Below are 17,083 nucleotides of genomic sequence, written 5' to 3'. Positions count from 1 at the left end.
CAAGAGGCCGAGCTGAACCCCAAGGTTGAGGGCCTTTCACAGAGCCCCTAGAGCTTGGCACTTTGAACTTGGCTCCAAATTTTAAGAATAAACTCCTGTTCGTTAAGGCCATCCCATTTGTGGTATATTCTTGTCAGAGAGGCACTAGGCAACCAGAACACATTCCTTGGAGAGATCGATCATGGGAGAACAGAAGGGCAATGCATGCACAGGGAGACAACTGGGGGTGGGGGCAGGAACGCAAGGGAAGGAAGGACACAGGGAGGAGGTGACTATGGGGAGGAAGTGGGAGGAGAGCTGTTGCACTGTGGGAGATTGCAGTCAATGTCATGAAACAGCATATGTGAACAGCTGTATGGAGGACGAATTTGCTCTGTAAACTTTCACCCAAATCACAATAAAGTTTAAAAAAAAAGAATTGCCCATGGCCAAAGAGTTTAATGGTACAGCAATTAACAGGAAAGATCTTAAAAGATGCCAAAGCAAGAGGAAATATTACTACTACATTAACATCACTCTGTTAGCATAGTGCCTAAGGCACTTGACTGCTAACCAGAAGGCTGGCGGTTCAAACCCACCAGCCAGTCCTCGGAAGGAAGGTTGGGCAATCCTACTTCCGTAGTGATACTGCCTCGGAAACCCAAGGGGGGCTCACTATGAGTCGGGGCCGACTCACGGCAAATAACAACAACAACCATTGTAATTAGGCAACAACCAAAAAGTATTTAAACACTGTAACAAGTACAAAAACTGAAAATACAAGTTTATTTTTTTTACATATTATTTAGTACAGCCTACTCACAACTATATGCTCTTAACAATGTTATAAATTCTAAATCCTAATACTTCACATACGAGTAACAATGCAAAATTTCACAACACTGTTTAATTGACTTAATAGTTCTCCTTTAGCTTAAACCTTTAAAAGGGTGAAACCACTCAATTTAACTTGCAGAATATTTGACTCTACAGACTTCTTACAGCTGGGCCTGTGGCTTATGTGCCAGAAGCTTTTTTAGGCACTGAAATGCACGAGACATATATAAGGTTCCTGGCTCTTATGGAGTTTACATTCTAGCGAAAAAGACAAATAACAAGCAGGTAGACAAGTAATGAAATTTTAAGAAGCATAAGTGCTACAAAAAATAAAGTAAAAGTGACAAGGGGAATATGGGGGGGAGGGGTCCTGCTGTTTTCTATAATGTTATTGATGTTGTTGTTGTTGTTATGTGCCGTCGAGTCGGCCCCGACTCATAGTGACCCCTCCTTGGGTTTCCGAGGCAGTATCACTACGGAAGTAGGATTGCCCAACCTTCCTTCCGAGGAGTGGCTGGTGGGTTTGAACCGCCAGCCGTCTGGTTAGCAGGCAAGTCTCTTAGCCACTATGCTACCAGAGCTCCCATGTTATTGATGATGATCTCTCAAAAGAGATGAGCTCTGACCTCTCTTTAAGCAGACCCCTAAGTGATGTGAGGCAGCAAGCACTGCAGACACCTGGAGGAAGAGCACTCCAAGCAGAAGCAAGAGTAAGCACTAGCCCTAGGGATGCATGCACCTATGAGAGTGTTCAAGTGACACAGGGAAGTCCAATGGAGCAAAAGTGGAATGAAAGGGTAAGGCAAGCAGGGAGTACACTGTGTAAAACCTTGTAGCCCATGCCTAGGAATTTTGCTGTGTTTTTTTTTTTTTTTTAACTGTAAAAGGAAATCATTGTAAGCTGCAAAGCAGAGGGGTGACCTGATCTGATTGACATTTTTAAAAGATCATTCTATCTAGGCTGTGGAGAATATACTGTAAGAGTTAAGGGAGAAAGCAGGAAAACCAGTTAAAAGACTTGCAATTATTCTGGAAGGAAGTGATAGTAGTTTAGAACAGGGTTGTAAGGTAGTAATAATTAACGTAATCAAATTAGAAATATATTCAGATGATAAAGCCAAGAGGATTTACTGATGAACTGATTATGGAGTTCAAAGAAAAGAGAAGAATGGTGGATGACAACTAGGTTTTTACCTGAGCAACTAGTTGAATAGTCTAGCAATTTCAGAAGAATGAAAGAAAATGGGAATCACATCTGTGTTATACAAGTTTAATTTGAAAGGCTGTTACAGTCAAATGAGATGTGGAATAAGCAGATGATCTATGAATTTGGACATTAAGGAAGAGGTCTAGACTGAAGGTATAAATGTGGGAGTCAATCAACATATAGATATATAGATATGCATATAATAAAACCTTCGAATGCCAGAATCCATGTAAGGCAGAAACCTATTAGAGAAGGAAAACTCAAATTTTTTCTACTAAAACAAGCAATAGAAAAGTGCTAAGACTCAGGCCTTCAAATGGTTCAAACCAGTTCAGTTATGGATGACACAGCAAAATCAGAACAGACCTAAATTTGTAAAATGTGAGATGTGAGTGTAGTGGAACAGTAACTAGAATGGGAAAAAATTATATGTTTAAGTCCTGGAACACTTGGAAAAGATGCAGTGAGCCCTTTGGAAGACTGGAGTACTGTCAGGATTATAGAGCGTGACACATATTCAAAGAGGCACAGTCAGGCACCATCTTTGAGCAGGGCAGTGATATTTCCAACTCTGCTGCTCCAGATATTTAGTTGCTATGCAATACACATGCTGCCTGTGTTTTCTAAGGATGAGATAAATTTCTAGCAGGGCATTGGCCCATAATTTTTCACATTCTGGTTATTATTTGAAGCCTTATTGAGACTGCACCCCATCAAAGGCAGAAAACTGGCAAGATCTGGAAAAACAAGGCAGTCGCTTTGAGTTCCAGCTCTCACAGGTTTCACTGTACTTAAAGCCATAGAACTGGATAAGTGTAAATGGGAAAGACTTTTTTATTTAATCCTTGCAACAGCCCTAGGATGCAACAAATACCATTATCACCATTTTATAAATCAGGAAACTGAAGCTAAAGAATTAAGCCTTGCCCATCATTCTATTAACAAGAGGTAGAGTAAGAAAAAAAAATAATTTTAAATTATTGTATCTTACTATATATATATACATATACAATGCCCATAACCTCTCAACTAGGATTCATCATCTGAAACACAGAACACAAAAAAAACAGCCTGAGTGTTTTCTCAATTCTCCTAAGGACAGTATATAACCAGTACCATTCTAGGTGCAATGGAGAGAAGTTTATTCTTTACATACAACAAATACCTCAGAACATTAGGGTTAAATTTTCTCATGGAATCCCAGTAAAGAAAGACTATACTACTATTATTATAATTCCGTATTATTATTACTATTACTAATACTACTAAATTGACAGAGAACAAGATTAGTGAACAAACTAAGTTACCATCCTATGACTTTTCATGGATTCCCTTTTGTAACCAGTACATCAAATGCTGTTTGGTGGTTTTATAGTACCCAGTATAAGACTGTATCAGACCTCTTCTCAATCCATTTGCAATCAGCACTCAACATCTATTTTCCAGAGAACATCAGTTCATCAGAAAACCACTAAAGTGGAAGCTCTTCACACGTAAGAATCTTTGTGGGCTTGTGGTGGTTTAAAAGTTAATGTGTTCCACGCACCTGTAAGAGTGTCAGCCATACACAAGGTGTTCAGTAAGTCTTTGTAAAATGAAAATATTTCAAAATTACACAGACAGAAAGGCATGCACACACATGTATCTCTCTAATGCAATTTTTCATTAAGTCTTCAATTTTCAGAGTTATCTTGTGCCTAGAGACCAGAATTTTTCCAAAATAGCCTTTTCAGAGACACCTGGGTTCTGGTTCTGACCCCTCCATTAGCTATGTGGCCATCAATTAAGACCCTTCACTTACTTGCACCTCTCTGGTTAGAATGATTTCTGGAGTACCATCCTAGAAGTGTTTGATTCCCTTATAGAAATCAGAAAATCAAGAGATTACCTGATCCCAGTGTCTACCTAAGGCCAGAAAATAGATACTACTTCTATTAATAGGATTAATTCAAAAACATTTTTTTTAAATAATAATTCAAAAACATTTAGAAAGGAATGCCTTTTATGTATAATGTCCTATGTGCCCCTCTGAAAAAGAGAGCTAAGTCCACTGTGTTCAAGTGATTGCTCAGGGAAAGGCAGTATGATAGGTCCTGGTTTCTCTTGGACCTCTTGCCTTTTTGGGAAAGAATCTAAATATTCAGCCTTGCTGAAGAGAATTCTTACAACCATGTAAAATGGGGATATAGCTTTTCATGTAGTTTCTTGGCACCACTAAAATCTGACAGGATTATGCTAATCCAGAACTTTAAACTCTTGATTTCAACTTCAGTAAGACTGACTTTCTTCTTTATGGAAATATGACAGATTCCAGATACTTCTATCAGTGGTCAAAATAACTATCATACCCGGGGGGAAAAGAACCTACCATACTATGGGTGTAAATATATACTGTAAGTAATGTTCAAAATAATTAGCATACATTGTTAATCAATTACTGTACCATACATATGCCAGAAGAAAAAAGATCTTCTTTATGATTTCAATTATCCTTTATCAAATTTCCCAAGCATTTCTGAGCACAGGTATTATGAATCAAAACAGCACTCCATCAAATGCAAAAGGTTTCAAATGAGCAACCTTAGCTAGGCCAGAAATTGCATTCCAATCAATCTCCCATGCACATAACAGCATGCATGGATCAATGCAGTACTAGTAGACAGTGTATTTCATTGTCTAACAAGAACCTATCAACAGCAGGCATTACGTGCCATTCCGTAGATGTTCGAGTCATTGAAAGGACTACAGAGCATTTTTTTTTTTTTAATGAGTCACTATTGGCAAAAAAAGAAGTAAAAAGCTTAACAATATATTCTGTTGGAACAGACATTCTCATATATTACCGATGGGCATGCAAGTTGATATACTTTTGGAGGGAAATTTGGCAATACCTAACAAAATAAGTATGCCCTTAACTCCTGATCCAGAAATCCCAATTATAAGCCCTGATGGTTAAAATGCTCAGCTACTAACCAAAAGGTGGGTGGTTCAAACTCACCAGCTGCTCTACAGGAGAACGATAAGGCAGTCTGCTTCCATAAAGATGTGCAGCACTGGAAACACTAGGGAACTGTTCTATTCTATCTACCCTATAGGGTCACTATGAGTTTTAGAATTGACTCCACTGGAGTGGGTTTGGTTTTTGGTTTTGATACCCTGAACAAACACCTCAAACAATACAAAAATAAATGCACACAACCTCTTTTATTGCAACGTTGTTTATAACAGCAAATACTGGAAACAACCTAAATGTTCTTACATAGAAAAGTGGTTGAATAAGATATACCCACACACTGGAGTACTATTCAGCTGTAAAAAAAGAATGAGTAAAATCTCTATGAACTGATTTGGAGTGATTTCTGGGATATATTGTTAAATATAAAAAGAAAAGAACAAAAAGGTATAGTATGCCATTCATCATGAAAGAAAAACAGGAACAGAAAAATTATTTGGCAGTTCCTCCAAGTGTAAAACATAGATTTACCATGTGACCTAGCAATTCCACTCCTAAGTATATACCCAAGAGAAATGAAAACATATATATATACGTATACACACAAAACCTATACATGAATTATCATAGCAACATTATTCATAATAGCCAACATATGAAATTCAAATGTCTATCAATTGATAAAAGGATGAAGAAAATGTGGTATACATACATAATGGGTTTCTTTTTGTGGTGATAAAAATATTCTGGATTAAGTGATGGTCATACAATCTTGTGACTATATTAAAAAAAATCACTGAATTATGCATTTTAAAATGTTAGTTTCATGATATGTGAATTATATCCCAATTTTTTAAAATTGTATGAGAAAAAAACAGGAATATAGAAAATATGTATGTATCATTTGTGTAAAGGAAATGTAAAAAGGATAAACCAGAAATTAAATAGATCAGTAACTTAAAGGGAATGGGGAAAAGGTGAAAAGGGCAGCTGGGGGGGGGGAGTTGCAGGAAGCAGAGAGTGAGGCTTCTACTCTAATGTTAATTATAGTAAAATAAATAAATAAATATAATCAACTAAAAACGTGGAACTCAAACAGAATATAAACAGTAATAAATACACCTAACTATAACCCAGCTAAATAACACAACCACACAAAAGGGGTACAGAAGGAAAGAACTAACCAACATGATTTTGGAAAACAGGACTTTGACTAGATACTATGAAGCTAAAGACAAAATAACAACTGTACACAAAAACCGTCATTGATTAGAAAATATGATTCTCACAATGGTGTGAATTAATAATTCTGTAACTTTTTGATATATAAACTAAAACAAACAAACAAAAAAGTTACTGGAAAGTCAATTCTTACTCATAGTAACCTCATGTGTGTCAGAGTAGACCTGTGATCCATAAGGTTTTCAATAGCTAATTTTTCCAGAAGTAGGTTGTCTGGCCTTTCTTCCAAGATGCATCTGGATGGACTCAAACCTCCAAAATTTTGGATGACAGTTGAGTACCTCAACCATTTTCAGAGACTCCCTGATTTATAAACAAGGAATAAACAAATAAGTGAATAATTATAGATAATGAGAGCCAGGTTTCTCACTGTTAGAGAAAAAAGTTACAAATAAGGAAAGGAGTAAGGTTAGAATGAACCTATGATGTTGAAATGGAATATGAAGATATCAGTATGAATTTATGATTTTTAATAGATGTATAGATACCATACTGATATAAATAATTCAATAAACAAAGAAGGAACTCACTTCCTTACAGAAAAATTCTAATTAGTAAATGTAGATAGAATAAGGAAAATACAAAAATCACCATTAGGCAAATACCACAGTAATAACTATGTTGCATAGAAGATCCACCAATGGATGCTATAATCAGTGGGAGAAAGTTTAAGGAAGAATAGTAGATCTGCATAGTCTCCCCCAAGATATGTACCCATTACAAATGAATAGTAACTTCACAGTAGAGAACCCAGGAGAGACCACCTTAACAAACTGATCAAGGCTAACATTACAGTAATAAAACATTTCCACATCACCTGACTCTAATTTAATGATACATACCATCACTTCTAGGTCTGTGTTCATGATATGGCCACATTTCTAAAGAAAGGTGATCCAAGAGAATGAAGAAATTATTGAACAATATCATTAATATCTCATGCAGTAAAACTGTGCTGAAGATGATTCAAAATCAGTTGCAGCAGTACAATAGGGAATTGCCAGAAATTCAAGCCAGACTGAAAAAAGGATGTTGAATGAGGGATATCATTACTACTTTCAGATGGATCTTGGTTGAAAGCAGGCAGTACCAGAAAGACATTTACTTGTGTTTTCTTGACTATACAATGGCATTCCACTGTGTGGATCTCAACAAATTATAGACAACACTGTAAAGAATGAGAATTTCAGAACACTTAAGTGAGTTCATTGGAACCTGTACATAAACTAAGAGGCAATCATTCCAACAGAACAAGAGGATACTGTTGGTTTAAAATCAGAAAAGATGTATATCAGAATTACATCCTTTCATCATACTTATTCAATTTGTATGCTGAGCAAATATCCGAGAATCGGGATCATATGAAATAGAACATGGCATGGCATCAAGATTGGTGAAAGACTCATTAATAACCTGCAATATGCAGATGACACAACCTTGCTTGCTGAAAGTGACGATGACTTGAAGCACTTACTGATGAAGATCAAAGACTACAGCCTTCAGTATGGAGTACACCTCAACATAAAACAAAAATCCTCACAACTGGAGCAATAAGCAACATCATGATAAATGGAGAAAAGACTGAAGTTGCTAAGGAGTTCATTTTACATGGATCTACAATAAATGTCCACAGAAGCAACAGTAAAAAAATCAAAGGACAAATTGCATTGGGAAAATCTGCTGCTGGACAATGTGAATAAGGAAGACTGAAGAATTGATGCCTTTGAATTATGGTGCTGGCAAAGAATATTAAATATAACATGGACTACCAGAAGAACAAACATACCTGTCCTGAAAGAAGTAAAGGCTCACCTTAGAAGTGAGCCCTGGTGTTGCAATGGTTAAGTGCTTGGCTGTTTGGTCAGTGGTTGGAACCTGCCAGCCAACCAGCCACTCTGCAAGAGAGACTTTGTGATCTGCTCCCACAAAGATTACAGCCTAGAAAACCCAATGGGGCAGTTCTATTCTGTCATATCAGGTCACTATAAGTTGAAATAGACTCAATAGCAGCCAATAACAATGAGACAAAACAACTAAATGTAATGTGGGACCCTGTATTACACTGTGGAACAAAAAAGGGGCATTAGAGGAAAGACGTGAAATACAGACAGTCTGTAGTTTAGATAATACTGTTACACCAATACTAATTTCATGGTTTTGATCACTGTACTATATATGGTTATGTAAATCGTTAGGTGAAGTAGTGCCTAAAGCATCTGACTGCCAACCAGAAGGCTGGTGGTTCAAACCCACCAGCCCCTTGGAAGGACGATTGGGCAATCTACTTCCATAGAGATACCGCCTCAGAAACCCAAGGAGAGGTCACTATGGAAATGACTCGACAGCAGTGAATTTGTTCGGGTTTTGGTTTGGGTGAAGGGTATGTAGGAACTCTTTGTACTATCTTTGTAACTTTTCAGCAAGTCTAATATTTGTACTATCTTTGTAACTTTTCAGTAAGTCTAATATTTATTCAAGGAGCTCTGGTAGCATAGTGCCTAAGGCACTTGACTGCTAACCAGAAGGCTGGCGGTTCAAACCCACCAGCCACTCCTCGGAAGGAAGGTTGGGCAATCCTACTTCCGTAGCGATACTGCCTTGGAAACCCAAGGAGGGGTCGCTATGAGTCGGGGCCGACTCGACGGCATATAACAACAACAATAACAATATTTATTCAAAATAAACAGGTAAATATAAATAAATAAAATCAGTCATCTGATGTGACTATATTTCCCTGCTCAGGAATCTCATCTGAAATTTAATATTTCCATTAATTTAGAGTGGTAGCAGGACAAGCTAAAATTATAAAAAATCAGATGGGAGGGGAGGAAACACTGCCAAAAAAAATCAGATCTGGTACCTAAAAAGTAAATTACCTATTTTACACTCCATTACTGTACTTTTTGTTTTTCATTAGAAAAAGCAGAAATAGAAAAGCCAACAAACAAAAAAACCGCGAGCTGATGTGGTTTTTCTGGCTTTGCAAACTTTTAAAATAACTTGACCAAGGTTTGATGTTTTCAACATCACGATAATCTATAGTATATGCCTGTAATAATACATTTTATTTGTTTATTAAACCAAAAGTTTGGTTTTACAATAAAAAGTTCTCAGTTGATTATAGTAAATTTGTTACCTATCATTATATAGTTGTCCCACTATGAAATTCAAGTTTTGTTTCACAAGTTAATTGCTGTCTACAGTTATGTTTTTATCCTAACACTAATTTTTCCTCACTCCTCAAACCATGTCATTACTTCTGTCATTTTAATTTCTGAAAATATGAATTTTAAAAGGTCAGCTGTTCAATATATCTGGTTGTTTATTATTATTTCAAATATTAAAAAGGAATGATTTAGTCTTACTTTTGGGGGAACATATGCTTGGCATCTTCTACTAATCAAACCAGCCCAATCAACAACATATTCTCCAAAATTCCTTTAACTCAAACAGGATTTTCAAGAAATAATTTTATATTAATAAACAGATTAACTGACACATTTACATTTGCTTTCTCCTCCATGCACCACTATCAAGATGCCTGATGAAATACAGTGGAATACATGACCAGCGAATAAAAGGATAAGAGTCACATGCCAACAGCATGACTGGAAATTTAAGAAGCAGTGATAGAACCTTAAGCAAAGCAAAATTCATAAAAGTTTAGAATTACAAGCGACCTTATAGGCCATTTAATCCGCTTCAATGACAACAACCCCAGACAGATGACAATCTATCCTATTTTTAAAAGCCTCCATATTTCTAACCTCCTTAAATGTCTCATTCTTCCATACAATCCTGTCATGTGACTTGGGGAAAATATTACAAGACTATTCTTTGCCCTACATAATGCTGTCTTTTCTCAAATATTATAACACGTTTTAACTCATAAGGAACACAAACATGTATAAATACGCAGTACATATATGTGGCGTGTGTGTGCATACTCAGTTTTGCTTGTTTAAACACATACTATGGAAACATACACACATAATCAAAGGTACATATCCATCCCATCCCAATCACAAAAAAAAATGAAACAATGCTATGCAACAATTTTGGCCTAAAAATAACCAATGGAAATCAACTTTGTAAAACCTGGAGGTAAATAGGATTCTTCCTGCTATGAATAATCACAGTTTCTTTGTTTTCCACAAATACTGCCCCTTTTCAGCACCCATCACAAACAGAACTGTAGACACACAGATACTCGAGATTCAAATAGAAAATCCTTTTTTTAAAAAAATGTTTGGTTTTTAAAAACATTTAGCCAACAATCATTTTGGAAGAAGGCCTGAAGAAAGCAAGGATGATGACAGAATACACCCAGTGATCCCAATCAAGTAACCAGTTCTACTCAAGCAGGTCAATGAACTGATTCAAATGAAACAATTCATTTGAGGAACATGCATAGAATGAGCAAGTCCCATTTTTAAAAGTATCTGTTAGGAAATACACCAAAATGTTAACATGAAATGCCATCTCTGGAGGTGGAATCACAAAGATGGGTTAGTTTGTTCAGATTTGTTATTCCTATTATTCTAATTATTCAAATTTTCCACAGTGTGTACTATACTTACAGATATTATTTTTAAATCAAGGCAAATACTGTCCCTGTGTTTCATAGTTCTCTAGGATGGATAGCAAGTCTTTTACATAACCACCTGGGAGAGGTGGTACTGGCTCCTGCCCTCCCCGCGTCTCCCATGAACCTGCCACCCATCACCATGTTTCCTGGGACAGCGCCTGTCACCATCATCATCCTCATCTCACCCAGGAAACTAAACAATGCGTCTCTTCTCCCCTCCTGGTAGCAGAGGTTTTATAAATTTGTGTTTTATCGGGGGATGGGATACAGATTTGGAGAAAGGTTTACCCCCACCCAAAGGCGGAGGAGAAAAACGAGTCGTCCCAACCTCCGCCCCTCAAGAGGCGACGGGGGACACTGGGGTCGCGGCTGTCCCCATGCCCGAGCCCCGGCAGGGGGGAGGGGCGCTCGTTAGAGGGAGAGGGTCAGATACTCTGCTGACCCCCGAGTACCGAAGGACAAGTACAGCTAGCCGCCCGAAGAGCGGGTCTTTCCACCCGGTCAGGCGAGCGGTTCCGCTTCTAATGAGGCTTAGGAGACGCCAGGCGACTGGCGGCCTCGGGGACCCGGGTAACGCACAGCGCAGGGAGGGCTCCCTCAGGCCGCGGACCGCCGCCCACCCGGGACCCCAGCAGCTCCGCTCGGCTGAGGCCCCGGAATGGCCCAGCCGGCCTTGCCCTGCCAGCCGGGTGCACGCACAGGCGAGCATGAGGGCAGAAGAGGAGGCGTTACCGTGCGCAGCTCCGGAGCTGGCGGGGGTGGGGCGCGGCTCCAGCAACCGGAGCTCGACTCGGCAGCGGGAGCGGCTGCGGCGGCCGCGTCCTTTATTTTTGCTGCAGCAGCGGCGACTTGTCAAAGGAAAAGACGTAAGAGGCGGCAGCAGTGGCGGCGGGAGAGTCTCGCGGTATTTGGTCGCAACTCTCGCGCAGCCTGGAGCCCTCGCCCCGCCCCCAGGCTCAGAGTTGGAGGGTATAGGGGCAGGGACATGATCGCTCCTGCGCGAGAGCGAGGCTGCGGGCTGAAAGGAGAAAAAAAGGGGATTTAATAAGGGTAAGCCTGGAATCTTGGGACTCCCCCCTACCGCGCAGCCCTCACCTTTCAGCCCTTGAGGAGTCCGGACAACTCTGTCCACCTGCAGGGACCAAACTCCGCCGATGTGGCACAATTGAAGGAGGTTCACAAAGGACGGTGAATAGTGAGGGGCCAGCCGGCGCGCCCAGTTCTTCTCACGGTCAGCAGGGGAGACCCACCGCCCAGTGCCCCAGTGCGGTGGGACGAAGGGACGCTTGGAAAAGCTGGCGGCGCGGACTGGGAGACCACACCCCTTTATCTCGGACGTGACCGGGTGCTCTTGCTCTTTTATCTCTTCTCACATGTGGCCCAAAACCCCTGTCTGGTCAAGTTCAATCTCTTGAAAACGCTTCACTTGACCTGCTTTTACCTTGTCATGACCGTGCGCGGTAGGACTGCCAGAACCCTACAGATGCCTGGGCCTGTGGCTTCCCGTTTTCTGGTTAGCAGTCAAATGCCTTAGACACTTGGCCACCAGAGCTCCTTCTCTTACTGAGTAACATTCAGAGATTTGTCCTTTAGGTGATTTACATCCTTGATTATGACCCGGATCTAGAGAGCCCCCCCATGAGGAGAAGGATCCTTACTCGCTTGGTCGTCGTTGCATCTCCAACGCCTAGCCCAGACACTGCCTCCGAAACCCAAGGAGGGGTCGCTATGAGTCGGGTCGACTCGAGGGCACATAACAACAAGAAGCTCAGGGCCAGGTACTCAGTAAATAGCCCATATTCTCAGGGCCAGGGACTCAGTTGTTGTTACGTGCCGTGGAGTCGGACCCGCCTCATAGCGACCCCTGCTTGGGATTCCGAGGCAGTATCACTACGGAAGTAGATTGCCCCATCTTCTTTCCGAGGAGTGACTGGTGGGTTTGAACTGCCAGCCTTCTGGTTAGCAGTAAATAGCCCATATTCTGGTCTTTTTCCTTTCTAGACACTTTCCTGGTGTCCTTCATTTAAAATACTCTGGTGTTATTAGGAGCCATTGAGTCGCTTTTTGACTCATAGTGACCCTATGTGACAGAGAATTGCCCCATACTAGGAGGAAGCAGATTGCCAGGTCTTAATTCCGGCAAGCCTCTGAGTGGATTCCAACCGCCGTCCTTTTAATTAGCAGCTTTTCAGCCTGTCCTTGGCAGACCAGTCAATTACAACTCATAGTAACACTACAGGATGGGGTAGAACTGCCCCATAGGGTTTCCAAGGCTGTAATTTTTAGGGAAGCAGACTGACATCATTCTCCAGCAGAGGGACTGGTGGATTCAAACCTCTGACTTTTCAGTTAGTGCTTAACCACCTTTCCACTGGGGCTTCTTAGGGCCAATGGTGTGTAACTGACTGTGAGAATATGATATTTAACACACACAAAAAAAAAAATTGAGTGAGTCTCTGCCCTCTAAAAGTTCATAATTTAATTGGGGATATAAAAGAAAAACAACATACAAAGAGCCATGTATGTCATGAGAGTTGTATAATATGCTATAGGCAGAAGAGGGAGCACTTGCTCCTGGTTGAATTGGGTATATGTGTATTGGATATATATTTAAAAAAAAACCTGGCGGCACAATGTTAAAGTGTTCGGCTGCTAAGGCCAGTGGTTTGAACCACCAGCTGCTTCATGGGAGAAAGGTGTGGTCTGCTTCTGTAAAGATTACAGCCTTGGAAACCCTCAGGGACAGTTCTCTGTCCTACAGGGCCACAGTGAGTCAGAATTGACTTGATGACAGTGGGTTTGGTGTTTGATGTTTATCATGTGAGGCAGTTTAGGTGCTTCCCCATCAGACAGACATAGGTACTTCACCTCTCTGAGCCACGGTTTTCTCATCTGTCAACTTAAAATATTAGTTGTTATTATCACAGTTCTTCTTGGGAGGACTAAAATATACTTAAGTATGTTTAAGAAGTGGAATAGTAGGTCTTATTTTTTGTGTAACTTTTAAGTTTGTATGTATAAAGTATGTCTCTTTCTTGTTTACTTTGTAAACAAGAGTAGATGTGAGGGAGTTGGTCTGTGATGTCATTGCTACCAGTGATTTATGATCTGGGTATTGTGTGTGAAGCTGAGATAAGGCTAACAAGCTCCCCTAGCCATCTTCATTTTAACTTGCAGATGCTATTCACAAACATCCCATGAAATCCTGGCTGGTTTTTTTTTTTTTTTTTTGGTTTGTAACCTTGCCCATTCTCTTTCCAAAAGAAGTTTCTGCTTACTTTAAAGACCAATAGAGAAATCCTTCCTTTGCCCTCCTCTTAACTTCCATCCTCAGGAATGTATGGAAAGAAGAACCGAATACAATGGAATCCAACAGTATACAATTGTGAAATGAGTTAGTATAGCAAGTCAGCCCTGATCACTTGCCTCCCTCATCTTGATCACCCTTCCCTAAACACTTTCCTGCTTATATCAACAGTCTGCTGAAGCCTTACTGTCATCATCATTCTTCCAACTCCATCAGTTCATTGTATCCAGATTTGCCCTAAAGGAAAATATTGGAAATGGGAAGAATAGATAGAAGGAACTCAAGGCCAAGGCCAAGACTTCAGTATTGCCAGTCTATTAGTCTTCCAAGCAGCAGTCTCTGGCCACATCAGTCATCCTCATTTTCCCCTCTCACACACATCACCCCCAACTCATGCCACGTATTCCACAGTTGCACACCTCAGCCAGTAGGTACCAGGCTGGAGATAACTAGAGAATCAACAGGAAAGTTTTTGTTTTGCTTTCCATTGGCATATAGGAAATCTATGGCTCCTAAATAAAAGTTAGGACTAAGTAAAAAATGATAGGACCCAGTAGAGGAGTGAAGTTTAGAGGCAGAGCAGGAGGGGTAAGAAGGATTCAGGGAACAAGATTGTTTTGCCCTTGGCATTTAGATCAGGAAACAAACAGCTCAGATGTACAGGAAAGAGGTACAGAACAGGAGTCCACAGACATGAGTCTTGGGGTCTCCTGAAATTGCAGCCTCTTTGCCCTCAGATTATACAGCCTTTTGGAGCCTCGTGTCACATCTGTAATAGGAGTGATAGTGGGTTTCCTACCTCAGAGTATCATGAGAGTCAAATAACATCAAAAAGTACTCTGTAAGCTTAAAGCACTTTATAAATGTGAGGAATCACTATCATTCATTCATTCAACAGATCTTTGTTGAGTGTCTGTTGTAAGTCAGGCACTGTGTGAGGCACTGAATAAGTTGGGCAAACTTTAATAGCTGCCCTCAAGGAGTTCATGGTCTTATGGGAGGAGATGGGGAAGAAAATGGATAATTCAATGTGCAAGTGATAAGGGTTGGAGGGTGGAGAGTCAGAGGAAAGGAGACGGGGGGGGGCGGGGGGGGGAGACTGATATTCTTGGAGGAGATTCAGAAGGGTAGCACATAAAGTGAGGATCTAGCCCATTTCATGAAGTGATTCGTAAATCAAATCCAAAATAACTTCAACAAATTGCTGTGTTGTGGATTATGAATTCTGCTTTGTTCTAATAAAACTCACATCTTCTAAACCATTAGAATAGAGGCTTTGATGTGGAGTCATTATATCCACTCATTAGCTTTGAAGAATGATGGAATTAATAGAGGGAAAAATCCGTATTACCTGAATCAGAAACATTTTGTTCTTTTAGTGTTTAAACACTAAAACAGAGAGAGAGAGAATACGTTCTACCTCACATTCTTAGTCCTCAATAGTTTCCTACAGTCTATTATCAGTGTGAGAGAGTTCTGATGATGCAGTACCTAAGGCATTTGACTGCCAGTCAGAAGGCTGTTGGTTCCAACCGACTTGATGGCAGTGAGTTTGGGTTTTTTTGGTATGATCAATGTAATATTACATATCAGAGCCCAAGCGGCATTTGCAAAACATAATTATTACCTTATTTTCACTTATGTATTTATTTCTACTCTGCTTCTTTACAAAAAGGACCTCTAGTGGCATAGTGCCTAAGACATTTGACTGCTAACCCGAAGGCTGGAGGTTCAAACCCACCAGCCACTCTTCGGAAGGAAGATGGGGCAATCTACTTCCGTAGTGATACTGCCTCAGAAACCCAAGGAGGGGACACTATGAGTCAGGTCTGACTCGACGGCAGTGAGTTTGGTTTTTCAGTTTTCTTTACAAAAAGACTTTGAGTTAACTGTTAGCACTTTATCATCTATCATGTTGCCCACAAAGAAGCTCTAAAAGAGCATATATATTAGTCAGCTAATCCTAATATTTATTGAGTGCCTACTATGTGCAAAACATTGTGTAGAACTATCCCTCACTGCTGTCGAGTTGGTTCTGACTCATAATGACCCCTCCTTGGGTTTCCGAGGTGGTATCACTACGGAAGTAGATTGCCCAGTCTTCCTTCCGAGGAGTGGCTGGTGGGTTTGAACTGCCAACCTTCTCGTTAGCAGTCAAATACCTTAGGCACTATGCCACCAGAGCTCCATGGCCTGTGTAAAGTAAATCTACACCCTCTCAGGTCCTGAAAATTAAATATGGGGATTAATAACTATGAAAAGATAGCTAAATAACCAACCATGTGTATCCTACCCCACTACGTTTGTTGTAAGAGCCCTGGTGGTGGAGAGGTTAAGCACTCAGCTGCTAACCAAGAGGGTGGCAGTTGAAATCCACCAGCTGCTCCATGGGAGAAAGATGTGACAGTCTGCTTCTGTAAAGACCACAACTTTGGAAACTCTGTGGGGCAGTTCTACTCTATCCTATAGGGTCGCTATGAGTCAGAATCAACTCAATAATGTGCGATAGCAACATTTGTCATTGGTGGTAGGAGCAATTAGGTGGTCAACTTCTAAAATTTGTTTGCCCTACTGCTTCTCTGTTGTTGTTGTTGTTGTTATTTGCAATAAAGTTGGGTTTCCGAGGTGGTATAACTACAGAAGTAGATTGCCCAACCTTCCTTCCAAGTAGTAGCTGGTGGGTTTGAACCACCAGCCTTCTGGTTAGCAGTCAAGTGCGTTAGGCACTAGGCTACCAGTGCTTCTACTGCTCCTCTGGAGAAGTGCAATAACAAAGAAGGGCAAATTTTTTATTGTAACTTGTTATTTCTAGATCTACGATAGGTATTTTAGTAAGATTTCTGGAATACATCATCCTTTAAGCAGTGTGCAACCATTACAACTTTCTCTTGGTGTAGGTAAAATTTGAAATTGTCCAAACCCGAGAGACCTGTGTAAAAGACAGCCAGCAATAAAGTGTAGTGTGGTACA

Source organism: Orycteropus afer, unplaced genomic scaffold (assembly GCF_000298275.1).
Source record: "Orycteropus afer afer isolate SDZICR_OR568_19922 unplaced genomic scaffold, OryAfe1.0 scaffold00015, whole genome shotgun sequence".
Taxonomy (NCBI): Eukaryota; Metazoa; Chordata; class Mammalia; order Tubulidentata; family Orycteropodidae; genus Orycteropus; species Orycteropus afer.
Note: the sequence above shows the minus strand (reverse complement) of the source record.